This window comes from Ovis aries, chromosome 1, assembly GCF_016772045.2.
Source record: "Ovis aries strain OAR_USU_Benz2616 breed Rambouillet chromosome 1, ARS-UI_Ramb_v3.0, whole genome shotgun sequence".
Taxonomy (NCBI): domain Eukaryota; kingdom Metazoa; phylum Chordata; class Mammalia; order Artiodactyla; family Bovidae; genus Ovis; species Ovis aries.
Genome location: NC_056054.1, coordinates 170,892,509 through 170,919,570, shown reverse-complemented (window position 1 = coordinate 170,919,570; position 27,062 = coordinate 170,892,509). Strand labels below are relative to the sequence as shown.

Here is a 27,062-nt window from a genome sequence, read left to right as displayed (position 1 = left end):
TTTCTCTTACTTCTCCTCATCTTAACACATCCTCTCTTGTTTTATCTTATTATTGTGCAGGAAACCACAGTTCTCCTGTATTTTTTTGGGCTCCAAAATCACTGCAGATGGTGACTGCAGCCATGAAATTAAAAGACGCTTGCTCCTTGGGAGAAAAGTAATGACCAACCTAGACAGTATATTAAAGAGCAGAGACATTACTTTGCCAACAAAGGTCCATCTAGTCACAGCTATGGTTTTTCCAGTAGCCGTGTATGGATGTGAGAGTTGGACTATAAAAAAAGCTGAGTGCTGAAGAATTGATGCTTTTGAACTGTGGTGCTGGAGAAGACTATTGAGAGTCCCTTGGACTGCAAGGACATCCAACCAGTCCATCCTAAAGGAAATCAGTCCTGAATATTTATTTGAAGGACTGATGCTGAAGCTGAAACTCCAATACTTTGGCCACCTGATGCAAAGAACAGACTCACTGGAAAAGACCCTGATGCTGGGAAAGATTGAAGGCAGGAGAAGGGGACAACACAGGATGAGATGGCTGTATGGCGTCACCAACTCAATGGACATGAGTTTGAGTAAGCTCCAGGAGTTGGCAATGGACAGGGAGGCCTGGTGTGCTGCAGTCCATGGAGTTGCAAAGAGTCAGACACGAATGAGCAACAGAATTGAACTGAACAGCTCTCCTTGCCTAGGTGTCCTCATGTTTCCCATCTTGAAAGGGCTGCTGTGTACGGCTCATCAAGGGGTTTTCTTCAACAAAAGTGTTTGCCATCATTTTTCACTTAAGTAGGATTTTTTTCTCCTATGCTGGAAAAGCAGTATGCCAGCCAAGTTACCAACTTCTTTTGTTTTCAAGCTGAAGCAACTGCAGAGCCTTGCCCTGGAAAGAATCAGTCTCCAATGGCTTCAGCAGGTGTTCAGGTTGTGTTTGTGAAAAAGATTGATTAGAAATGAAAGAGCTAGAAATTATTCAGCCTAAAATAATTTTGAGAAATACAGGAAGTGATTCAACCTTATTTCTCTAGTCCTATAACAAGGCTGAGAAAAGAGTTTATGACTCATTAATTCACACAGATATATAAAAGGAGGAAGGTAGTTTATTTTTACTTTTAAGCTTTGTTTGTTTATTTTGACTGCACTGGATCTTTGTTGCTGTGTGTGTGCTTTCTCTAGTTGTGGCAAGTGGGGGCTACTGGGAGGCTACTCTGTAGTTACAGAGCAAGGGCTTCTCATTGCAGTGGCTTCTCGTTGCGGAGCATGGGCACAGGAATGCACAGGCTTCTGTAGCTGTGGTACATGGGCTTAGTTGCCCCAAGGCATGTGGGATCTTCTTGGACCAGAAACGGAACTTGTGTCCTCTGCTTTGGCAGGTGGATTCTTAACCACTGGGCCACCAGCAAAGTCTGGAAGGTAGTTTAAAAGATTAGTGACACTGAAAGAGTGGAGAGAAATTGTTCACTATGCTGACTCAATTCTTGTGTTCTTTCCTTGATATTCCACAGTTTATATTCATTTTGAAGATTTTGTTAATTCTAGCAAAAAATAAAATGGAGTACATGTTATAGCTTTTGGCTTGTTAACAAGAAAGGGAGCAAGGATTGGACTGGCAATAATGTCACCTTCCTTGAACACATGGCTGCATGGTAGGAGGTGGAAATTCAATGAAACTGGATCACTGAAGTGAGGAAGGTGGTGTTGGTGACTAAGGAGCTGAGAGTTAGGTGATGAATTACCAGCATGTAAGAAAAATTTTCTCTCTCCACACATGGTCTACAGGGTAAATCAAAGGGCTATATCTAATGAAAAGCCTAGCATTAATTAATAATAATCATCTTTTTTTATTTGTTTGTTTGGCTCAATTCAAGAAATGGGTATTTTAGTCAAGTGAAAATGACTACTGTCCCCATAATCTTAACCCATCCTCCGTGTTGTGGTCCCTGATGCTGACTCAAAGACAGAAGAGAAATGGTTGCTTTAGTTTTATAAATAACATTCTGAGTCCAATGAATTATGGCAAATCCTTTTAATTGTATTTTTGAAAGAACTGTGGATAAATTAATTTTGACTGCTCTGAGCTTAAACTGTGCCTCCCAACCACCATTTCTTCATCAAGACTTCCAGGAAGTTGAAAAATCTAAATAAAAAAAAATAATAAAAGTAATTGGCAAAGTTAGAGAGACAACACCTCAAATGGAATTCAGATGGAGTCACACATAAATGTATTAGATTCAAATCCTTTTGTAAGTAACTTACTCTTTAAAAAATTGAATTAAATCAGTGGGAGTTCTGGGTGCAGCCATCAGTTCCAATCTAATATTGAAGGTAGAGTGGAGAATGCTATTTCTTATGGAATTACTTTTGTAAGATAAATGATTGACTTGAAATCATCTAATGAGGATGAGGCATATAATTTTTCTAGGTTTTACAGTTTTATGAGTACTCATCTGCATTTTCTAATTTTGAGGATTTTCTTAAAGCTTGATCCAGTAATCTCATTGATTTAAAATTTTAAAGCTAAAAATTAAACATTTTTTAAAGAATTTCTCAGTCTCAACACAGACTGGATCATATCAATGTAATTGTAAGTAAAATTTAGGCATATTTATCTCAGGATGGACTCAAATTCTAATAACCTTTACATTAATGAAAAGTCCTTTATCTACCCCAAATTAGAAAGCCATTTAATCCTGAACACTCTTCACAGAATACAATGCTAATCTTTCTCAAGAAATTTTAAGATTGTATCTTTATTATCTTTTGCAATGACTATGTACATATAATCCATTGACTACTGATATGCTATGAATAAAGAAATTTTTATAATATAAAAAATGTACAGAAGTATGTTAACAGGAATGCAAGAGCCACTTAGGAGAACTATCTATTGATTAATACATGAATCTTGACATGAGTTAATTATAACATTTCAGTTAACTCTATACTTAGTTTGTGTCTTAAATTAAAATAAATTTGAAATTTTGGTTTGTTTGCCAAAGGGAAAAGAGCTTTCCTGTCATATTGAAAGGTTTGATTTAACAGATTCAAGAGTAAATATATTGTTAAAAGCTCTTGTGTACCTTCAAATCTTCCTCTATTGGCTCATGGCTGTGGTCTTGTTTTAATGTTTTTAAAAATATCATTAAATGAATTTTATTGGCAGCTGTGGTAGGTGTGAATAATGGCTTCCACACAGTGGCCACATCCTAATCTCTGAAACCAATGAATACATTTTGTAAAATGGCAAAGGAGAATTGAGGCAGCATACAGAATTAAGATGGCTCATTAGTTAGTGTGGAGATGGGGGGAGCTGCCTGGTTACCCAGGTGGGCCCAATGTAATCACAGCATCTGTATGAGTAAATGATGTTGTTCAGTTGCTCAGTTGTGTCTGACTCTTTGTGACCCCATGGACTGCAACATGCCTGGCTTCCCTGTCCTTTACCGTCTCCTGGAGCTTGCTCAAACTCATGTTCATTGAGTTGGTGATGCCACCCAGCCATCTCATCCTCTGCAGTCCCTTTCTCCTCCTGCCCTCAATCTTCCCCAGCATCATGAGTAAATAAGGGAACAAAAAGTCAGTAGGGCAGCTTCTTGAAGCTAGAAAAGCAAGAAAATATTGGGTTGGCCAGAAAGTTCATTCATGTTTTCCATAGCATCTTACAAAAAAATATGCACAAGTTTTTCTTGCAACCCAGTAAAATATCCTCCAGAGTCTCTAGGAGAGAATGCAGCCCTGTTGAAACCCTGATTGTAGCTCAGTCATACTCATTTTGCAATTTGACTTCCAAAACTGTAGGTAAGGAATTTGTTTTGCTTTAATTCACTAATTTTGTGGTAATTTGTTAGAGCAGCAATAGGAAACTAGTATAGCAGGCATTACTCTAGGTAGCCTTAAAATTTTCTCCTGGTACCTTTAAGTATGTCCAAGTAAAAGATATTTGAGGCTTATAATTCTTACCTGTCCTAATAAGATTTTACCCTAGAAATAATATGACTTCTCTTCCATATTTCCCAGAGGTGGATGTGGTGGGCACTTGGTGTTGATGGTGATGGTTGTGATCTCAACTGATTATTTCTTTCAGATTTTGTTTAAGCAGGCTTGCCATAGCTACAAATCCGTTTCATCAAATACACTGGGCCTGGGGAAATTGGAAAAATGAGCCTTGGCCCCAGTGTCTCCTACATAGAGTTTGGAATCCCTTTATCCATTTTGGTAGCATTGCCTTCTGTCTTGCTGACTTTTCCTGACATTTTCCTTTTCTGCTGAGCCCTCTGATGGAAACCTCAGCAGTTCTTTGTAATTTACTCTAGGACATTATCTGTCATACCATTTTCAGTTCTATAATATGCCCCTTTGGGGTCAGTTTCACCCAAATTTAGGCTCAAGATCCGAGACAGTTGCTTGTCTATAAGGGAAATTTAGATAAATTCAATATTTGTCTCTCTGAGAGAAAATAAAAGCATGGTTGTATGCCAACACCTGTTTGAGACTTACCTAGGTACAGTTTAGGATGTCTCTCTTGCTGAGAATACATCAGGCTTCTAAATTTTTAATATAGATTTGCTGGCTGCCTGAACATTTGGTATCTAAGGTACTGGGTTTCTTTCTAACAAGCAAAACATAGCATCACTTCTTCAGGCAATGTCAGGAAGTCTGATCAAAGATTGTCTGTGATCCAACAATTACCATCATCTCTGTTGAGATACAATAATGGAGACTAAGACTATATTAACTATACATTTCTCTAGGTTTTCTAAACTGAGTCTATGTGTCAAGTTAGATCAGCCAGAATAACAAACCTGAGTGTGATTAACTTGATTCCTTTCAGAACTACTTTCATGGGTATATGGTTTAATGCTGTGCTCTAAGCCTTTATAGAAGGTTGATATAAGAAATTGCTGTTTGGACACTTCTTTATATGTTTGGAAGATATTAGTTCATGACATTGTCCATTATGTAACATAGAATCTCTCATAAAAGACTCCACATGATAAGGATCTCCTTAAGTTTAGTGTTGGGGGGGAAAATGTCTACCAGATAAACTTTTACATTTCTTTTAATCAGTAAGTAAATTAAATTATATAAGACAAATTTCATTTACAATGATGGTATGTAAACAAACAAATAAACTTCTTGAAATAATTCAAAATAAAGCTCTTTCTATCATAGCTTAACAAGAAGTGTCCGAGAATAATTTCTCAAAGTCAAAAACATTGATTCTGAACACAACCCCTTTTCTTACCACATCCTTTAGGGAAATGTTGTTGTTGTTCAGTCTCCCAGTTGTGTCCAACTCTTTGTGACCCCATGGACTGCAGCACGCCAGGCCTCCCTGTCCCTCACCATTTCCTGGAGTTTGCCCAAGTTCATGTCCGTTGCATTGATGATGCCATCCAGCCATCTCGTACTCTGACACCCTCTTCTCCTTCTGCCCTCAATCTTTCCCAGCATGAGGGACTTTTCCAATGAGTCAGCAGTTTGCATCAGATGATCAAAATTCTGGAGTTTCAGCTTCAGCATCAGTCCTTCCAGTGAGTATTCAGGGTTGACTTCTCTTAAGATTGACTGGTTTGCTCTCAGGGAAATGGGACTGTGTCACATACAAATGGCAAGTGAGGCCTCTCAGAATGATGTTCATTAATCCCTCTGCACATGAACTTGAGAGGACGCAGTGGAGCTTCTCTGTTGAGTAGGTAACACTCTGATTTAACTAAATCCCAAATTATCCCACTTATTATCTGAGACCTTGGGCTATTGACTTAACCTCTCATTTTCAATTTCCCACCTATGAAGTGAAAATACTGTAATACCTGCCTCCTGGGATTGTGGTGAAGATTAAATGAATTAATTCATCTGAAGTACCTAGCACAGTGCCTGGCATATAAAGGACACGACTCAGTAGTTATGAGTACTGTATATATGGATGTGGTAGGTGGTGATGATAACATTAGTGAAGGTAGGCCTCGCTGAGGACAATTTTCTCTTTTTTCACAGTGTCTTTTTTTTTTTTTTTAACCTTGCATCATGGTGTTTCATATTAACTTTCTGCTGAGGAAACACCTGCTCTTAGGCTGAATACACCCAGGTAGGAAGAGTGAAAGCTTCCTCAGGAATAATTCTGGACTATCCTTTCAGAGAGAAGTGTAAAAATGTGTTAGAGGTTTTCCTCTTCTGTGTGCTGTGCTTAGTCGTCAGTCATGTCCGACTATTTGGGACCCCATGAACTATAGCCTGCCAGTCTCCTCTGTCCATGGGATTCTCCAGGCAAAAATACTGGAGTGGGTTGCCATGCCCTCCTCCAGGGTATCTTCCCAATCCCGGACTGAACCCAGGCCTCCCACATTGCAGGCAGATTCTTTACCATCAGAGCCATCAGGGAAGGAATAAGATTTAGATTGAATGGTCTTAAAAAAAAATCCTCTTTCCAGTTCTACAAAGACAAGCATGTTTAACCTTGAGAAAACTAAGGGCCAAGCTCTATTCTGTGTTGGGTGAAAGAAATATAAAAGGGGCTCTTTGAAGTCCATGCTTGGTCTCACTCACATCATAAGGATGAATGACCAAATAGAAATTTGTGAAGAATCTCCAGCCAGAATGAAAAAGCATATATTGCATAGAGCAGTAGTTTGCAAACTTTTTAGCCTTAGGACTCTTAAAAATTATTGAAGGTGATAGAGAGTTTTGTTTATGGATTATGGTTATTGATATTTACTGTACTAGAAATTAATATTGAAAATATTTAAATATTAACATTTAAAAACAGTAATACTTAGCCCATTATGTGTTAGTTTGAAACTTTCTTATGCAAATAACTATTTTCCAAAGCAAAAAATGTACAATGGCATTATTTTACATTTTTTTCAAGTTTACTTAATATTTAATCTAATAGAAGATAGCTGAATTCACATATCTTTATCTGTAGTCAATCATTTTTGATGCTGTAGTAAACAAAGTAAATCCAATGTTCAAAGACAGGTAGTTGGAAAAGCAGAGAGTACTTTTTAAAAAATTATTTATTTTTATTTGAATGATAATTGCTTTATAATATTGTGTTGGTTTCTGCCAGGGCTTCCCTGGTGGCTCAGAAGTTAAAGCGTCTGCCTGGAATGCAGGAGACCCGGGTTCGATCCCTGTGTCAGGAAGATTCCCTGGAGAAGGAAATGGCAATCCACTCTAGTACTCTTGCCTGGAGAATCCCATGGAGGGAGGAGCATGGTGGGCTACAGTCCAAGCGGTTGCAAAGAGTCAGACATGACTGAGCAACTTCACTCACTTTCTGCCGTATATCAACATGAATCAACCATAACCTCCCTCCCACCTCCCACCCATCCTGCTCCTCTAGGTTATCACAGAGCACCAGTCTAAGCTCCCTGAGTCATACAGCAAATTCTCACTGGCTATCTGTCTTACATACCATAGTGTATATGTTTCCATGCTACTATCTCCTTTCATCCCTCCTCCTTTTCCATGCCCTCTTGGAGCAACAGTCTGTTCTTTGTGTCAAGCAGGGAGTATTTTAATGGATTTTTGAAGCAATTTTGGGTATTTTTCACTCATTCACACTTAAAAGTGGTCATTTCTTACAGGTTAGTTGCAATGTGGAAACTAAGACTATATTAATGAACTTTTCAACTCTGTGACATTAATATCATTAGATAATCTTTCTATTGTCTTGGTCTTATCATGCATTTGTCATTTGGAAAATGTCGGTCCATTGAATTATGCAGATTTCCATATGTTGAAACATTTTATTATACATTATTACATAGTAACATTTGTTAATCGCTTGAGAAAAGCCTTTCTATATTGAGAAGATGTCAATCTAATAAAGACAGATACATAAATTTCCCAAATTCTGTTTTTTTCTTGAAAGCTCAAGAAGTACTGTCAGTTGTTTCCTTGAAATATCAGGCTCCCTCTGTTCATTTTTGAGAGACTATCTGCCAAGTGCCTGAGTCTGAATAACCACACTGTATCTGTCCACAGTTGTTTCAGTATTCCATGATAAAAGCAGCTAGTTCAGCTTGCAACTCCAAAAATGGCACAAGAGATTTTTCTTGATCCAAACATCACATAACAGTGTACATTGAGTGATTTATATTAAAAAGTCATGCACTCAAAGGTTGGGATGAAATAAAATTAATAATCTTTAATGCTTCATTAAAGACATTCTTAAATGAAACTGGAATTTTTACTGCAAGTGTGTAGCCAGTGGAGAATGTAATGACTACTAATATTATTTGATGTTATTGCTTCATTTTCTGCTTAGGCATCAGCAATTTCACCCACTTTTGCTTTTGCAGCATCAGGGCAAATATTAAGACAGTAAAATAGGCAAATAATATCATTATTAACTGTGATGTTTATTTTTGGAAAACTAAGTCAGCTGGTAAGGTATTATGTAGACTTGGGACTCAGAGATCTGGGATGGAGATTTACAAGAACATGGACAAAGACTCCAAATTTCTACTTATTGGTATATCAGAGATCAATTTTTCTGGTTCTTAATTTTAAACACCAAGACCAGGAGAAACAAGAAGACTCTGATGTCTTTATTTTAGTTTATTTTAGCATTAATTTAATTACTTATGATGAGTATAACTCAGAGTACACAATTAAAGAAGTATGTGTGTTTACCAACTATATAACTTTATAGTCACCTTGGTTCAGTTTAGTAGCTCAGTTGTATCCAACTCTTTGCAACCCCATGGACTGCAGCAAACCAGGCTTCCCTGCCCATCACCAACTCCCAGAGCTTACTCAAACTCATGTCCATAGAGTCAGTGATGCCATCCAACCATCTGATCCTCTGTTGTCCCATTCCCCTCCCACATTCGATCTTTCCCAGCATCAAAGTCTTTTCCAATGAGTCAGCTCCTCACATTAGGTGGCCAAAGTGTTGGAGTTTCAGCTTCAGCATCAGTCCTTCCAATGAATATTCAGATCTGATTTCCTTTTGGATGGACTGGTTTGATCCCCTGCTGTCCAACGGACTCTCAAGAGTTTTCTCCGACATCACAGTTCAAAGCATCAATTCTTCAATGCTCAACTTTCTTTATAGTCCAAATCTCACATCCATACATGACTACTGGAAAAACCATAGCTTTGACTAGACAGACCTTTGTTGGCAAAGTAATGTCTCTGCTTTTTAATATGCTGTCTAAGTTGGTCATAGTTTTTCTTCCAAGGAGCAAGCGTCTTTTAATTTCATGGCTTCAGTCACCATCTGCACTGATTTTGGAGCCCCCAAAATAAAGTCTGTCACTGTTTCCATTGTTTCCCCATCGATTTGCCATGAAGTGATGGATTGGATATCATAATATTAGTTTTCTTTTCTTTTTTTTTTTAAATTTTAGTTTTTTATTTTTAAATTTTAAAATCTTTAATTCTTACATGCATTCAGTTTTAAGCCAACTTTTTCACTCTCCTCTTTCACTTTCATCAGTTCAGTTCAGTTCAGTCTCTCAGTCGTGTCTGACTCTTTGCGACCCCATGAATCACAGCACGCCAGGCCTCCCTGTCCATCACCAACTCCCGGAGTTCACTCAGACTCACGTCCATCGAGTCAGTGATGTCATCCAGCCATCTCATCCTCTGTCGTCCCCTTCTCCTCCTGCCCCAATCCCTCCCAGAATCAGAGTCTTTTCCAATGAGTCAACTCTTCGCATGAGGTAGCCAAAGTACTGGAGCTTCAGCTTTAGTATCATTCCTTCCAAAAGAAATCCCAGGGTTGATCTCCTTCAGAATGGACTGGTTGGATCTCCTTGCAGTCCAAGGGACTCTCAAGAGTCTTCTCCAACACCACAGTTCAAAAGCATCAATTCTTCAGCACTCAGCCTTCTTCACAGTCCAACTCTCACATCCATACATGACCACAGGAGAAACCATAGCCTTGACTAGACTGACCTTAGTCAGCAAAGTAATGTCTCCGCTTTTGAATATGCTGTCTAGGTTGGTTATAACTTTTCTTCCAAGGAGTAAGCGTCTTTTAATTTCATGGCTGCAATCACCATCTGCAGTGATTTTGGAACCCCCAAAAATAAAGTCTGACACTGTTTCCACTGTTTCCCATCTATTTCCCATGAAGTGATGAGACCGGATGCCATGATCTTTGTTTTCTGAATGTTGAGCTTTAAACCAACTTTTTCACTCTCCACTTTCACTTTCATCAAGAGGCTTTTTAGCTCCTCTTCACTTTCTGCCATAAGGGTGGCATCATTTGCATATCTGAGGTTTTTCCATATTTCTCCTGGCAGTCTTGATTCCAGCTTGTGATTTATTCAGTCTGGCTTTTGGCATGATGTATTCTGCATATAAGTTAAATAAGCAGGGTGACAATATACAGCCTTGACATACTCCTTTCCCAAATTGGAACCAGTCTGTTGTTCCATGTCCTGTTGTAACTATTGCTTCTTGACCTGCATACAGATTTCTCAGGAGGCAGGTCAGATGGTTTGGGATTCCCATCTCTTTCAGAATTTTCCACAGTTTATTGTGATCCACACAATCAAAGACTTTGGTGTGGTCAATAAAAGAGCAGTAGATATTTTTCTGGAACTCTCTTGCTTTTTGGATGATCCAGCAGATGTTGGCAATTTGATCTCAGGTTCCTTTGCCTTTTCTAAATCCTGCTTGAACATCTGGAAGTTCATGGTTCATGTACTGTTGAAGCCTGGCTTGGAGAATTTGGAGCATTACTTTGCTAGTGTATGAGATGAGTACAATTGTGCAGTAGTTTGAACACTCTTTGGCATTGCCCTTCTTTGGGATTTGAATGAAAACTGACCTTTTCCAGTCCTGTGGCCACTGCTGAGTTTTCCAGATTTGCTGGCATATTAAGTGCAGCACTTTCACAGCATCATCTTTTAGGATTTGAAATAGCTCAACTGGAATTGCATCACCTCCAGGAGCTTTGTTTGTAGTGCAGCTTTCTAAGGCTCCCTTGACCTTGTATTCCAGGATGTCTGGCTCTAGGTGAGTGATCACACCATCATGGTTATCTGGGTCATGAAGATCTTTTTTGTATAGTTCTGTGTATTCTTGGCACCTCTTCTTAATATCTTCTGCTTCTGTTAAGTCCATACGATTTCTGTCCTTTATTGTGCCCATCTCTGCATGAAATGTTCCCCTGGTCTCTTGAATTTTCTTGAAGCGATCTCTAGTCTTTCCCATTCTTTGTCTTCCTCTATTTCTTTGCATTGATCACTGATATGGAGTGTAATGAGATAAATTGCATTTCCTCAAAATTCATATGCTTAAGCCTTAACCCCTAGTACCTAGAAAGTGATTAGTTTTGGAAATAGGGTCCTTAAAAAGTAGTGGGGTCCTTAAAAAGTAATGAGGTCATTATATTGTACCCTAATCCAATATGACAGGATTAGGTGTCCTTATAAGAAGAGAACACATACTTATATGGTTTTTCCAGTAGTCATGTATGAATGTGAGAGCTGGATCATAAAGAAAGCTGAGTGCCAAATAATTGAAGTGTTTGAACTGTGGTGTTGGAGCAGACTCTTGAGAGTCCCTTGGACAGCAAGGAGATAAAATAGTCAATCCTAAAGGAAATCAACCCTGAATAGTCATTGGAAGGACTGATTCTGAAACTGAAGCTCCAGTACTTTGGCCACCTGATGTGAAGAGTAAACTCATTGGAAAAGACCCTGATGCTGGGGAAGATTGAAGGCAAGAGGAGAAGGGGTAAAGGAGGGTGAGATGGCTGGATAGCATCATCGACTCAATTGACATGAGTTTGAGCAAACTCTGGGAGGTAGTGAAGGACAGGGATCATGGTGTGCTGCAGTCCATGGGGTCTGAAAGAGTTGGACATGACTTAGGAACTGAACAACAACATATTCATACAGAGGGAAGACCAAGATACAAGGAGAAGACAGTCATCTCCAAGTCAAGGAGAATGGTCTAGAAGAAGCCAACCTTGCCAACACTTTGAGTTAAAACTGTTAGCTTCCAGAACTGAGAGAAAATAATTTTTTCTTTAAGCCACCCAATCTGTGCTACTTTGTGCAGTCCTAGGAAACTAATACATGGACTATTAAAATTATTTCTATCATCATTAAAGAAGCGTAGGAGATCAAGACTAAATTATTCGTCATTTTGAAAAGAAAAAAGCTTTGGATATTGACTGTAGCAATTTAGTATTCATACCTAAAACTTCCACTGCCAGTTCTGCTTAGGCTCTGGGATTCAATCTTGGTCCTTATGCTCCTTATCCCAACTTTCAGTTGCCAAGCACACACTCCTCAAGTAAATAAGTTATACTTTCAAGTGTTATTTTTCTTAAAACAAAAACCTAAACAACATTAATAGAATCTACTGTCCAAAAAGATTACAGATTTTACAGTGTTCGGCTATCAGTTTAGTATGTTCTCAGGTCTTTGCTATTCAGAACACATCTGCAGACCAGCAGCATCAATATCAAGTGAGACTTTGAAATACAATCTTGGTCCTCACCCTAACCCTACTGAATTAGCATCCACATTTTAGAAATATTCCCGTATGATTTTTACACATGGTAAATTTTGAGACGCACTGCACTAAAGGAATATGTCTAGAAAGATATCATTTCCTTTTATTGCATTCAAATATTCTATAGAAAGACAAGATTTGGAATTTCCTGAAAGAATGTGCAATGTGTGGGAGTTTTCCAGGTCACATACAGTACAAACTTGTTTTTGAAATCATTTTTACAATATTTCAATCACCAGGGTGACATTGTATTTTGCTTGACATATGATTGCTCTTTCTAAGAAACTCCAGGACATGAGGTTGTCCTGCAGGAAGCAATGACATTTCTCTTTCTGTGTCAATACTTCATGGGAAAAGCATTTATTACTGTAGTTGTCAAAAAAGAGAGAATCTCTCATATGTATTTTCAACAGTTAAGTTTTTCTCATTTCTGCTGTCTTTTAAAAAGTATTAAGTGAGACATCCCCAAATCCAGTGCATATATAATGTGTTCAAAGTGCATATTTTCTTCTTAGATCATTACTAAGTTGTGTCTGTACTATATTTGTTCAGAAATTATTCAATAATTTGATGAGTCTAGGCTAGAGTCCAGCAGTTTACTACAAAGTGGTAAAGAGTTGGTGTCTTAGATATTTCTCCTAAATGTTTTGTAGATCAGAATTTGAATGTATTTTCCCAGAAAGTATACTCTGAAACTAAGAGCATCTGCTAAAAATTTCCTCTGTCAGTAGTAGTGTTTGATCTGGATATATATTTACTCAATGAAAGCACTTTTTATGATGGTAACACTATCACCAACCTGTCAATGTGAAAATAAAGCATTTTTCATCATCATACAGTGCTGTGATTGAAAACCCATTCTGAAGCTGCCAGTTATATCATTTTATTTATAGATCCTAAAATAATGGCTACTGGCAAATGCTGTAACTGATGTTTAGGTCTGCCATATGTTGTTTATTACTTTAACAACAGTATTAGTTTGTAGCAACAATTTCCACATGTGAAAGTTACATCATTTATTTGCACCTTTAAGTTGTTTGTACAAGTGTAAGGATGAATTTAAACTTAGACATACAGTGATGTTGAATGATGGAGGTGTCTACTGCTAATCCTACACAGCATGACCTCCCAAAATCAAAATTTCATGTGCTGACATTTGACAAGCCAGATGGTCTGGCTTGCTCTTAGAAACCATATCATCTTTTGTGTCCTCCCAGATGTTTCTAGCAGATATTTGCAAAAACTTTCCCAAATACAAATGGGATAATAATAGAGGCACTGGAGATCTTTCCAAAAACTTTAGTAGAAGCTTTCTTTATATTTTCAACTCAGTTATTTTTAACATGATATAATCATTAGGCATTTGAAAGCTTACATCTGGTATCAGTTAATGATCACTGGCATCTTTCATATTTAACAGTAATTCCTTTTGGTTGAATGAGCTGACCTTGGAATATATAATGTAGCTGTACAGGCTTCCAGTGATTTTTCAACAGTTGAATTTTCAATAGCTATACTTCTAAAAGATAAATGTAAACACATGGCAGTAGGTTACAATTAACTATCCATTTTCTTTTCATAGAATAAAATGAACTTAGAAAAATGCCATTAATTATGTAAAGTTACCAACTCCTCAAGATTTTCTAAAGAAAATTTTTGAATTGTTAGTATATTTGTAACTTTCTTAGAAATTTGCATCAATGTGCTATTTAAAATTGTATATAAATACTAAAACTAAAAGAAATATAGTACCCATTTTCTCCTCTTTTTAAAAAGATAAGGATTATTGAGTTATTAGTGCTGTATTTATATACAATAAAATTCACCCTTTTAATATTTTTTGTTTGACATTCTTACATTTATTTACTCTCTACTGAACAATCTTTCCCATGAAATCATAACATCTTTACCATTTATTATAGAAGTTCAATTTCCATGACAACAAAAGCCCCCACAGACTATTTGCAGAGGAATTATATGAGAGAGAAAGTTTTTTTGTTTTTAAAATTTTTATTATTTATTTATTTAATTTCTGGCTGGGCTGGGTCTTTGTCCCTGCGTGCAGGCTTTCTCTAGCTGCGGACTACTCTTCGTTTTTTTTTTTTTTTAATTTATTTTTTTTTATTATCCTTGCACCCATTTTATTTTATTTTTTTTTGTAATTATCTTTTTTTTTAATTTTAAAATCTTTAATTCTTACATGCATTCCCAAACATGAACCCCCTCCCACCTCCCTCCCCAAAACATCTCTCTGGGTCATCCCCATGCACCAGCCCCAAGCATGCTGCATCCTGCGTCAGACATAGACTGGCGATTCAATTCACATGATAGTATACGTGTTAGAATGTCATTCTCCCAAATCATCCCACCCTCTCCCTCTCCCTCTGAGTCCAAAAGTCCGTTATACACATCTGTGTCTCTTTCCCTGTCTTGCATACAGGGTCGTCATTGCCATCTTCCTAAATTCCATATATATGTGTTAGTATACTGTATTGGTGTTTTTCTTTCTGGCTTACTTCACTCTGTATAATCGGCTCCAGTTTCATCCATCTCATCAGAACTGATTCAAATGAATTCTTTTAACGGCTGAGTAATACTCCATTGTGTATATGTGCCACAGCTTTCTTATCCATTCATCTGCTGATGGACATCTAGGTTGTTTCCATGTCCTGGCTATTATAAACAGTGCTGCGATGAACATTGGGGTACATGTGTCTCTTTCAATTCTGGTTTCCTCGGTGTGTATGCCCAGAAGTGGGATTGCTGGGTCATAAGGTAGTTCTATTTGCAATTTTTTAAGGAATCTCCACACTGTTCTCCATAGACAATCTCTTTAACAAGTGGTGCTGGGAAAACTGGTCAACCACTTGTAAAAGAATGAAACTAGATCACTTCCTAACACCGCACACAAAAATAAACTCAAAATGGATTAAAGATCTAAATGTAAGATCAGAAACTATAAAACTCCTAGAGGAGAACATAGGCAAAACACTCTCAGACATAAATCACAGCAGGATCCTCTATGATCCACCTCCCAGAATTCTGGAAATAAAAGCAAAAATAAACAAATGGGATCTAATTAAAATTAAAAGCTTCTGCACAACCAAGGAAAATATAAGCAAGGTGAAAAGACAGCCTTCTGAATGGGAGAAAATAATAGCAAATGAAGCAACTGACAAACAACTAATCTCAAAAATATACAAGCAACTTATGCAGCTCAATTCCAAAAATAAACGACCCAATCAAAAATGGGCCAAAGAACTAAACAGAAATTTCTCCAAAGAAGACATACGGATGGCTAACAAACACATGAAAAGATGCTCAACATCACTCATTATTAGAGAAATGCAAATCAAAACCACAATGAGGTACCACTTCACACCAGTCAGAATGGCTGCGATCCAAAAATCTGCAAGCAATAAATGCTGGAGAGGGTGTGGAGAAAAGGGAACCCTCCTACACTGTTGGTGGGAATGCAAACTAGTACAGCCACTACGGACTACTCTTTGTTGCAGTGCAGGGGCTTCTCAGTGCTGTGGCTTCTCTTGTTGTGGAGCACGGCTTCAGGTGCTAAGGCTCAGTAGCTGTGGTGCACGGACTTAGTTGCCCCTTGGTATGTGGGAACTTCCTGGACCACAGATCAAACCCATGTCCCTGGCACTGGCAGGTGGATTCTTAACCACTGGACTCCTCAGGAGGTAATATTTAATCTGAGACCTGCAGTATTTGTAAGAGGTAAAGCAGACCAAGAATAGGGAAAGGGCATTCTAAGGAAAATTTCTGAGTTTTATGAGATTTTATTTTCCCCCCAAATATGGTGACCTAATAGAAAGGAACAATAAAAGCATATATACTACCAATATTTATTATTATTATATATTAAATATGATAAAATGATTTATGTTCTGAATCAGTGGTTTTATGACTTTTTGTGGCTAATTAAGCATATGTAAGTAGATGTCATCTAACCTTTTATTTTTTTGAATGTAAATTTATTTATTTTAATTGGAGGCTAATTAATTTACAATATTGCATTGGTTTTGCCATACATCAACATGAATCTGCCATGGGTGTACACGTGTTCCCCATCCTGAACCCCCCTCTCACCTCCCTCCCCGTACCATCCCTCTGGGTCATCCCAGTGCACCAGCCCTAAGTATCCTGTATCCTGCATCGAACCTGGACTGGCGATTCGCTTCATATATGATATTATACATGTTTCAATGCTATTCTCACAAATCATCCCACCCTATCCCTCTCCCACAGAGTCCAAAAGACTGTTCTATACATCTGTATCTCTTTTGCTGTCTCGCATACAGGGTTATCATTACCATCTTTCTAAATTCCATATATATGTGTTAGTATACTGTATTGGTGTTTTTCTTTCTGGCTTACTTCACTCTGTATTATAGGCTCCAGTTTCATCCACCTCATTAGAACTGACTCAAATGTATTCTTTTTAATGGCTGAGTAGTACTCTATTGTGTGTATGTACCACAGCTTTCTTATCCATTCATCTGCTGATGGACATCTAGGTTGCTTCCATGTCCTGGCTATTATAAACAGTGCTGCAGTGAACATTGGGGTACACGTGTCTCTTTCAATTCTGGTTTCCTCGGTGTGTATGCCCAGCAGTGGGATTGCTGGGTCATAAGGCAGTTCTATTTGCAATTTTTTTATCTCCACACTGTTCTCCGTAGTGGCTGTACTAGTTTGCATTCCCACCAACAATGTAAGAGGGTTCCCTTTTGTCCACACCCTCTCCAGCATTTATTGCTTGTAGACTTTTGGATCGCAGCCATTCTGACTGGTGTGAAATGGTATCTCACTGTGATTTTGATTTGTATTTCTCTGATAATGAGTGATGTTGAGCATCTTTTCATGTGTTTGTTAGCCATCCATATGTCTTCTTTGGAGAAATGTCTGTTTAGTTAATTGGCCCATTTTTTGATTGGGTTGTTTATTTTTCTGGAATTGAGCTGCAGGAGTTGCTTGTATATTTTTGAGATTAGTTGTTTGTCAGTTGCTTCATTTGCTATTATTTTCTCCCATTTAGAAAGCTGTCTTTTCACCTTCCTTATAGTTTCCTTTGTTGTGCAGAAGCTTTTAATTTAAATTAGATCTCATTTGTTTATTTTTGCTTTTATTTCCAATATTCTGGGAGGTGGGTCAAATCCTGCTGTGATTTATGTTGGAAAGTGTTTTGCCTATATTCTCCTCTAGGAGTTTTATAGTTTCTGGTCTTACATTTAGAACTTTAATCCATTTTGAGTTTATTTTTGTGTATGGTGTTAGAAAGTGTTCTGGTTTCATTCTTTTACAAGTGGTTGGCTAGTTTTCCCAGTACCACTTGTTAAAGAGATTGTCTTTAATCCATTGTATATTCTTGCCTCCTTTGTCAAAGATTAGGTATCCATAGGTGTGTGGATTTATCTCTGGGCTTTCTATTTTGTTCCATTGATCTATATGTCTGTCTTTGTGCCAGTACCATACTGTCTTGATGACGGTGACTTTGTAGTAGAGCCTGAAGTCAGGCAGATTGATTCCTCCAGTTCCATTCTTCTTTCTCAGGATTGCTTTGGCTATTCGAGGTTTTTTGTATTTCCATGCAAATTGTGAAATTATTTGTTCTAGCTCTGTGAAAAATACCGCTGGTAGCTTGATAGGGATTGCATTGAATCTATAGATTGCTTTGGGTAGTATACTTATTTTCCATATATTGATTCTTCCAATCCATGAACATGGTATATTTCTCCATCTATTAGTGTCCTCTTTGATTTCTTTCACCAGTGTTTTATAGTTTTCTATATATAGGTCCTAGTTTCTTTAGGTAGATATATTCCTAAGTATTTTATTCTTTTCATTGCAATGGTGAAATTCACCCTTTTAAGCATATACAACTATACGTAGTTGACTTGGTGATATTGTGAACTAAATGAAAATAAAAACATGTCAAATAGCTTAAAATATAAAAAACAAAAGTTTAGATAATTTTATACAACTATGTTATATAATTATGGCAGTTACACAGTTATATACATTTGATGAATGGTAGCCAATGTATGGTTGTGTAACTTCCACCACAGTTGTCATGGGCCAAGTGTGCTTCATCCAATTCATTTGTTAAAGGCCGCCTATTCCCCAGCACCTCAGAATGTGACTATATTTGGAGACTGGACCTTTAAAGAGGTAATTAGGGTTAAACACTAGTCCAGTATGATGAGTATCCTTATAAGAAGACAAAATTTAGACACGCATAAGGACACCGAAGTTGTCCCTGCCCACAGAAAAGACCATGTGAAGAGGAAGCAAGAGGGTGGCCATTTCTAAGTGTAGGAGAGAGACCTAGAGGAAGCCAGCACTGCCAGTATCTGGAGTTTAGGCTTCCCACATCCAGATCTGAGAGAAAATGAATTTCTGCTGTTTAAGCTACCCAGCCTGTGGTATGCTACTGTGGCAGCCACAGTCCACTAATGTTGTTTATTTGCTAAGTTGTGTCTCTTTGCAACCCTGTCATCCATAGCCTACCAGGCTCCTCTGTCCATGGGATTTCCCAGGCAAGAATACTGGAGTGGGTTGCTGTTTCCTTCTTTAGGAGATCTTAATGACCCAGGGATCACACTTGCATCTTCTAATACAACAGTCAGAATATAGAAGCTTTCCATTTCACTCTCAAAAATCTCTCCTGTCTCTTAGCATTCACTCCCTTCGCTGTACTCTCATCTGCTAGTAATCACTAATTTGATAACTCTTGCTACTTTTTTGGCTTTTTTCAGACTAGAATGCCATTTAAACGTAGTCATACAGTATGTAGGGGTTTTGGAGTTTGGCTTATTTAACTAGATAAAGTTTTAGATATTCATTCATGTTATTGTGTGTATCACTAGTTTAACTTTTTATGGTTGAGTAGTATTCCATTGTTCAGTCTTAAAGGTTTTTCTGATCCAAGGTTACAGGCTAATGAACTTGGGTTTCTGATATTTGTATCCTCTGCTTTTGCAATAAAGTGATTTGGTAGAAAATAATTAAGTTAATTCTTTGCTGTATGTGTTCACTCGAGCAGTGGTGTCAGACTCTTTGTGACCCCATGGACTGTAGCCTGCCTGGCTACTCTGTCCATGGAACTTTCTAGGCAATGATACTGGAGCAGACTGCCATTTTCTACCCCAGGGAATCTTCCCAACCTAGGAATCGAATCTGTGTTGGCAGATGGATTCTTTACCGCTGCCCCATCAACCTTAAAACCTAACTCTAATTACCTGAAAAGGCATGCAATTTATCTAACAGTTATTTGGTTGTTTCTAGTTGTTTGATAATATTGATATAAATAAAATTACCTTGACTATGTTTGTGAATATCCTTTTTGAATTATTAGTTTATTTGATAAACAGAGATTTGGAGAAGGAAAAGTCATTGTGCAAAAGTTCTATACATTGCTTGATCATTGTTTTTAAAAATATATATAACAGCAGTGTTTTAGGGTTAATTTGATTTTAAATCCACTAGCATTGATTACTCACGTTTTAAAAATCTTTGCCAACTTGATAGGATAAATGATTATATTACTGCCTTGATTTTTATTTTTTCATTATAAATGCAGATGAATTTTTCACACATTGTTTACCTATTGGATTTCCCTTTTCAATGAATTGCCCACTTGTATTCATTTTCTATTAGTCAGTTTATCTCCTTAGGGAAAATAAATCAGGACACAAATTGTAACTCTGAGTAAAAGAGTTTATGGATTGTAGTTTTGATATTTTCAAATGGCCATCTTGAGGTTATGCCAGTTTACCTTTCCATGTTTCCTTATATTCACTGAGTAATAAAACATTTTCATTATTGCTTACCTGCCAAGACAAAATGAATATCCTATTTCTTTTTAAATTTATTTTATTATGAGTGAGATTTTAACATCTTTACAGATATTTAAGAGCCATTTTATTTCTTTTTCTTTAAGAAAATGTCTAATATATTTCAAAGACTGTTATTTTTTCTTTGAATTTTATTTATGCTATGTTTTGCCAAGCAGATGTTTTGAGTCTTTTTGTTTCAGTTTATTATATAATTTTTTTTCTTAAATAGTTTCTCTTTTTGTTGTCATACTTTATAATGTCTTTTCCAATCAAGCAGTAAAAAAGGATTCTTCTAGTTTTTTTTCTTTTTTATATCCTTAACTTTTTTTTTTTTAAATTTAAGCTTTGGTCATATGAATATATTTTATATGTAAAACATGATAGATAATTACTTAAAATTTTTCAAATGTCTACCCAGTTGTCTAAAAACTGCTTAATGACCAAGTTATCTTTTATTCACATATGGACCTAACAGAATAAGAAGAAAATATTTAGATGAGTTGGTAGGGATACACAGAAGAATTACAGAGAAAAGATCTTAATTATCCAGATAATCATGATGGTGTGATCACTCACCTAGAGCCAGACATCCTAGAATGTGAAGTCAAGTAGGCCTTAGGAAACATCACAGTGAACAAAGCTAGTGGAGATGATGGAATTCCACTTGAGCTATTTAATATCCTAAAAGATGATGCTGTGAAAGTGCTGCACTCAATATGCCAGCAAATTTGGAAAACTCAGCAGTGGCCACAGGCCTGGAAAAAGTCAGTTTTCATTCCAATCCCAAAGAAAGGCAATGCCAAAGAGTGTTCAACCTATTGCACAATTGCACTCATCTTACACACTAGCAAAGTAATGCTCCAAATTCTCCAAGCCAGGCTTCAACAGTATGTTAACCTAGAACTTCCAGATGTTCAAGCTGGATTTAGAAAAGGCAGAGGAACCAGAAATCAAATTGCCAACATCCGCTGGATCATCCAAAAAGCAAGAGAATTCCAGAAAAACTTCTGCTTCATTGACTATGACAAAACCTTTGACTATGTAGATCACAGTAAACTGTGGGAAATTCTTAAAGAGATGGGAATACCAGGCCACCTTGCCTGCTTCCTGAGAAACCTGTACATAGGTCAAGAGGAAATAGTTAGAACTGGACATGAAATGAACAAAGTGGTTCCAAATTGGGAAAGGAGTACCTCAAAGCCGTGTATTTTCATCCTGCTTATTTAACTTTTATGCAGAGTACATCATGCGAATGCTGGGCTGGATGAAACACAAGCTGGAATCAAGATTGCAGGGAGAAATATCAATAACCTCAGATAAAGAGATGACACCACCCTTATGGCAGTAGATGAAGAGGAATTAAGGAGCCTCTTGATGAAAGTGAAAGAGGAGAGTGAAAAAGTTGGCTTAAAACTCAACTTTCAGAAAACTAAGATCATGGCATCTGGTCCCATCACTTCATGGCAAATTGATGGGGAAACAATGGAAACAGTGACAGACTTTTTGAGAGGCAGGCTCCAAAATCACTGCAGTTGGTGACTGCTCCTTGAAATTAAAAGATGCTTGCTCCTTGGAGGAAAAACTATGAGAAGCCTAGACAGCATATTAAAAAGAAGAGACATTACTTTGCCAACAAATGTCCATCTAGTCAAAGCTGTGGTTTTTCCAGTAGTCATGTATGGATGTGGGAGTTGGACCATAAAGAAGGCTGAGGGCTGAAGGATTGATACTTTTGAACTGTGGTGTTGGAGAAGACTCTTGAGTCCCCTGGACTGTGAGGAGATCAAACCAGTCAGTCCTAAAGGAAATCAATACTGATTATTCACTGGAGAGACTGATTCTGAGGCTGAAACTCTAATACTTCAGCCACCTGATGTGAAAAGGTGATTCATTGGAAAAATCCTTGATGCTGAGACAGAGTGAAGAAGAAAAGAGGATGACAGAGGATGAGACGGTTGGATGGCGTTACTGACTCTACGGACATTAGTTTGAGCAGCTCCGGGAGATGGGGGACAGGAAAGCCTGGCGTTCTGAAGTTCGTGGGATTGCACAGTCAGACATGACTGAGGACTAAATGACAACAAAGATACTAGCTTCATTTAACACATACTAAATTGGGTCTTGTTTTGAACTATATTGCTTTCCATTGTTCTGTCTATTCAAGTATCAACACTACGTTACTTTTTAAGTAGAACTTTATAATATTTTATAAAGGCTTCCCTGGTGGCTCAGAGGTTAAAGCGTCTGCCTCCAAAGCAGGAGACTTGGGTTCAATCCCTGGGTCAGGAAGATCCCCTGGAGAAGGAAATGGCAACCCACTCCAGTATTCTTGCCTGGAGAATCCCATGGATGGAGGAGCCTGGTGGGCTACAGTCCACAGGTCTCAAAGAGTTGGACATGACTGAGCGACTTCACTTTTCACTTTTATAGTATTTTAAATGTGTTATGGAATTTACTGATTTATGATGTATATTTTCTCATATGTTCATCTCTCATAATATAATATCATATATATATATATATTTATGTATATGTATATGCTATGCTGAGCTTAATCACTCAGTCAGTGTCTGACTCTTTGCAACCTCATGGACTGTAGCCCGCCAGGCACCACTGTCCAACAGGATTCTCTAGGCAAGAATACTGTAGTGAGTTGCCATACCCTCCTCCAGGGAATCTTCCCAACCCAGGGATCAAACCCATATCTCCCCCATTGCAGGCATATTTTTTAATTGTTTGAGCCACCAGGAATCCCAATAATACTGGTGTGGGTAGCTGATCCCTTCTCCAGGGGACTTCCTAACCCAGGAATTGAACCAGGATCTCCTGTATTGCAGGTGGATTCTTTACCAACTTAGCTACCTGGAACCCTGCATGTGTGTGTGTGTGTGTGTGTGTGTGTGTGTGTGTGTGTGTGTGTGTGTGTGAGTGTGTGTATGCTTATGTGTGCTTAGTCATGTCTGACCCTTTGCAACTCCATGGATTATCCCTAATTTAGCCCACCAGGCTCCTCTGTCCATAGAATTTTCCAGGCAAGAATGCTGGAATGGGTTGCCATTTCCTACTTCATGGGATGTTCCCAACCCAGGGATTGAACCTGCTTCTTTTACATCTCCTGCATTGGCAGGTGGATTCTTTACCACTTGCACCAAACTTTCTATCATTAATATTGGTTACAATTTTTCTTATTTATTTCCACCTGTTTATTTTACTACATAAATTCAAATATTAGCTTTTCAATTAAAAATTCATTAAAATGGTGGTAGTAATTTTGATAATATGAGTAATTTGAGAAAAATTGGTACCTTTTAAACTTTGTAATGGCTTCCCTGGTCACTCAGCGGTAAAGAGTCCATCTGTCAATGCAGGAGATGAGGTTTGATCCCAGGAGGGGAAAAATCCCCTGGGGAAGGAAATGGGAACCCACTCCACTATGCTTGCCTTGGAAATCCCATGGATAGAGGAGTTGTAACCAGAGCTACAGTCCTGGGTTCACAAATAGTTGGACATGACTTAGCAACTGAACAACAACAAAACTTAGTAAAATTTTATAGAAACATGTCCAGCCCTGAAGCTAAATTTTTCAGACTGATCTGAATAAATGAATTAGGCCTCATAAGCTCTCGGTACTGAAGGAAGCCAGAGAAATAGAGGCTGTAAATGCTTGTGTGTCATCTATTCTTGATGTCCTTTCTGCGTCACTGACTTGGATTTCCAGAGACACCCAAACTAATTTTTCCGTATCCTTCAGTTCAGTCCAGTTCAGTCACTCAGTCGTGTCCACTCTTTGCAACCCCATGAATCGCAGCACGCCAGGCCTCCCTGTCCATCACCAACTCCTGGAGTTCGCTCAGACTCATGTCCATCGAGTCAGTGATGCCATCCAGCCATCTCATTCTCTGTTGTCCCCTTCTCCTCCTGTCCCCAATCCCTCCCAGCATCAGAGCCTTTTCCAATGAGTCAACTCTTCGCATGAGGTGGCCAAAGTACTGGAGTTTCAGCTTTAGCATCATTCCTTCTGAAGGAGGGCTGATCTCCTTCAGAATGGACTGGCTGGATCTCTTTGCAGTCCAGTTCAGTAGCTCAGTCATGTCCGACTCTTGGCGACCCCATGAATCACAGCATGCCAGGCCACCCTGTCTATCACCAACTCCCGGAGTTCACTCAGACTCATGTCCATCGAGTCCGTGATGCCATCCAGCCGTCTCATCCTGGGTTGTCCCCTTCTCCTCCTGCCCCCAATCCCTCCCAGCATCAGAGTCTTTTCCAATGAGTCAGCTCTTTTCATAAGGTGGCCAAAGTACTGGAGCTTCAGCTTTAGCATCATTCGTTCCAAAGAAATCCCAGGGTTAATCTCCTTCAGAATGGACTGGTTGGATCTCCTTGCAGTCCAAGGGACTCTCAATAGTCTTCTCCAACACCACAGTTCAAATGCATTAATTCTTCGGCGCTCAGCCTTCTTCACAGTCCAACCTTCACATCCATGCATGACCACAGGAAAAACCGTAGCCTTGACTAGACAGACCTTAGTCGGCAAAGTAATGTCTCTGCTTTTGAATATACTATCTAGGTTGGTCATAACTTTTCTTGCAAGGAGTAAGCATTTTTTAATTTCATGGCTGCAGTCACCATCTGCAGTGATTTTGGAACCCCCCAAAATAAAGTCTGACACTATTTCTACTGTTTCCCCATCTATTTCCCATGAAGTGATGGGACCAGATGCCATGATCTTTGTTTTCTGAATGTTGAGCTTTAAGCCAACTTTTTCACTCTCCACTTTCACTTTCATCAAGAGGCTTTTAGCTCCTCTTCACTTTCTGCCGTAAGGGTGGTGTCATCTGCATATCTGAGGTTATTGATATTTCTCCCGGCAATCTTGATTCCAGCTTGTGTTTCTTCCAGTCCAGCATTTCTTGTGATGTACTCTGCATATAAGTTAAATAAGCAGTGTGACAATATACAGCCTTAACATACTCCTTTTCCTATTTGGAACCAGTCTGTTGTTCCATGTCCAGGAGGGCCTAGAGAAGCTATCCCACGTTGAAGGTCAGGAACGGTGGCGGTAAGGAGATAGTCCTCGTCCAAGGTAAGGAGCAGAGGCTGTGCTTTGCTGGAGCAGCCGTGAAGAGATACCCCACGCCAAGGTAAGAGAAACCCAAGTAAGATGGTAAGTGTTGCAAGAGGGCCTCAGAGGGTAGACACACTGAAACCATACTCACAGAAAACTAGTCAATCTTATCACACTAGGACCACAACCTTGTCTAACTCAATGAAACCAAGCCATGCCTATGGGGCAATCCAAGATGGGTGGGTCATGGTGGAGAGGCCTGACAGAATGTCATCCACTGGAGAAGGGAATGGCAAGCCACTTCAGTATTCTTGCCTTGAGAACCCCATGAACAGTATGAAAAGGCAAAATGATAGGATACCAAAGAGGAACTCCCCAGGTCATTAGGTGCCCAATATGCTACTGGAGATCAGTGGAGAAGTAACTCCAGAAAGAATGAAGGGGTGGAGCCAAAGCAAAAACAATACCCAGTTGTGGATGTGACTGGTGATAGAAGCAAGATCCAATGCTGTAAAGAGCAATATTGCATAGGAACCTGGAATGTCAAGTCCATGAATCAAGGCAAATTGGAAGTGGTCAAACAAGAGATGGCAAGGGTGAATGTCGACATTTTAGGTATCAGCGAACTAAAATGGACTGGAATGGATGACTTTAACTCAGATGACCATTACATCTACTACTGTGGGCAGGAATCCCTCAGGAGAAATGGAGTAGCCATCATGGTCAACAGAAAAGTCTGAATGCAGTACTTGAATGCACTCTCAAAAACGACAGAATGATCTCTGTTCGTCTAAAAGGCAAACCATTCAATATCACAGTTATCCAAGTTTATGCCCCAACCAGTAATGCTGAAGAAACTGAAGTTGAACCATTTTATGAAGACCTACAAGATCTTTTAGAACTAACACCCTCCAAAAAATGTCCTTTTCATTAGAGGGGACTGGAATGCAAAAGTAGGAAGTCAAGAAACACCTGGAGTAACAGGCAAATTTGGCCTTGGAATGCAGAATGAAGCAGGGCAAAGACGAATAGAGTTTTGCCAAGAAAATGCACTGGTCATAGCAAACACCCTCTTCCAAAAACACAAGAGAAGACTATACACATGGACATCACCAGATGGTCAACACCAGAATCAGATAGATTATATTCTTTGTAGCCAAAGATGGAGAAGCTCTATACAGTCAATAGAAACAAGACTGGGAGCTGACTGTGGCTCAGATCATGAACTCCTTATTGCCAAATTCAGAATTAAATTGAAGAAAATACGGAAAACCACTAGACCATTCAGGTATGACCTAAATCAAATCCCTTATGATTATACAGTGGAAGTGAGAAATAGATTTAAAGGTCTAGATCTGATAGATAGAGTGCCTGATGAACTATGGAATGAGGTTCGTGACACTGTACAGGAGACAGGGATCCAGACCATCCCCATGGAAAAGAAATGCAAAAAAGCAAAATGGCTGTCTGGGGAGGCCTTACAAATAGCTGTGAAAAGAAGAGAGGTGAAAAGCAAAGGAGAAAAGGAAAGATATGAGCATCTGAATGCAGAGTTCCAAAGAATAGCAAGAAGAGATAAGAAAGCCTTCTTCAGTGATCAATGCAAAGAAATAGAGGAAAACAACAGAATGGGAAAGACTAGAGATCTCTTCAAGAAA

General features: G+C 38.5%; 1 long non-coding RNA gene across 1 annotated transcript in view; it reads left to right on the top strand.

The window, feature by feature from the left end:
• The window catches only part of LOC121816354 (uncharacterized), a 70,814-nt gene extending 62,964 nt beyond the window's left edge, over positions 1-7,850 (top strand). The window contains exon 4 of the long non-coding RNA XR_006055892.2: positions 61-7,850. This is a non-coding gene — a long non-coding RNA (uncharacterized LOC121816354). The remainder of the gene's footprint in view (positions 1-60) is intronic.
• The last annotated feature ends 19,212 nt before the right edge of the window (positions 7,851-27,062 follow it).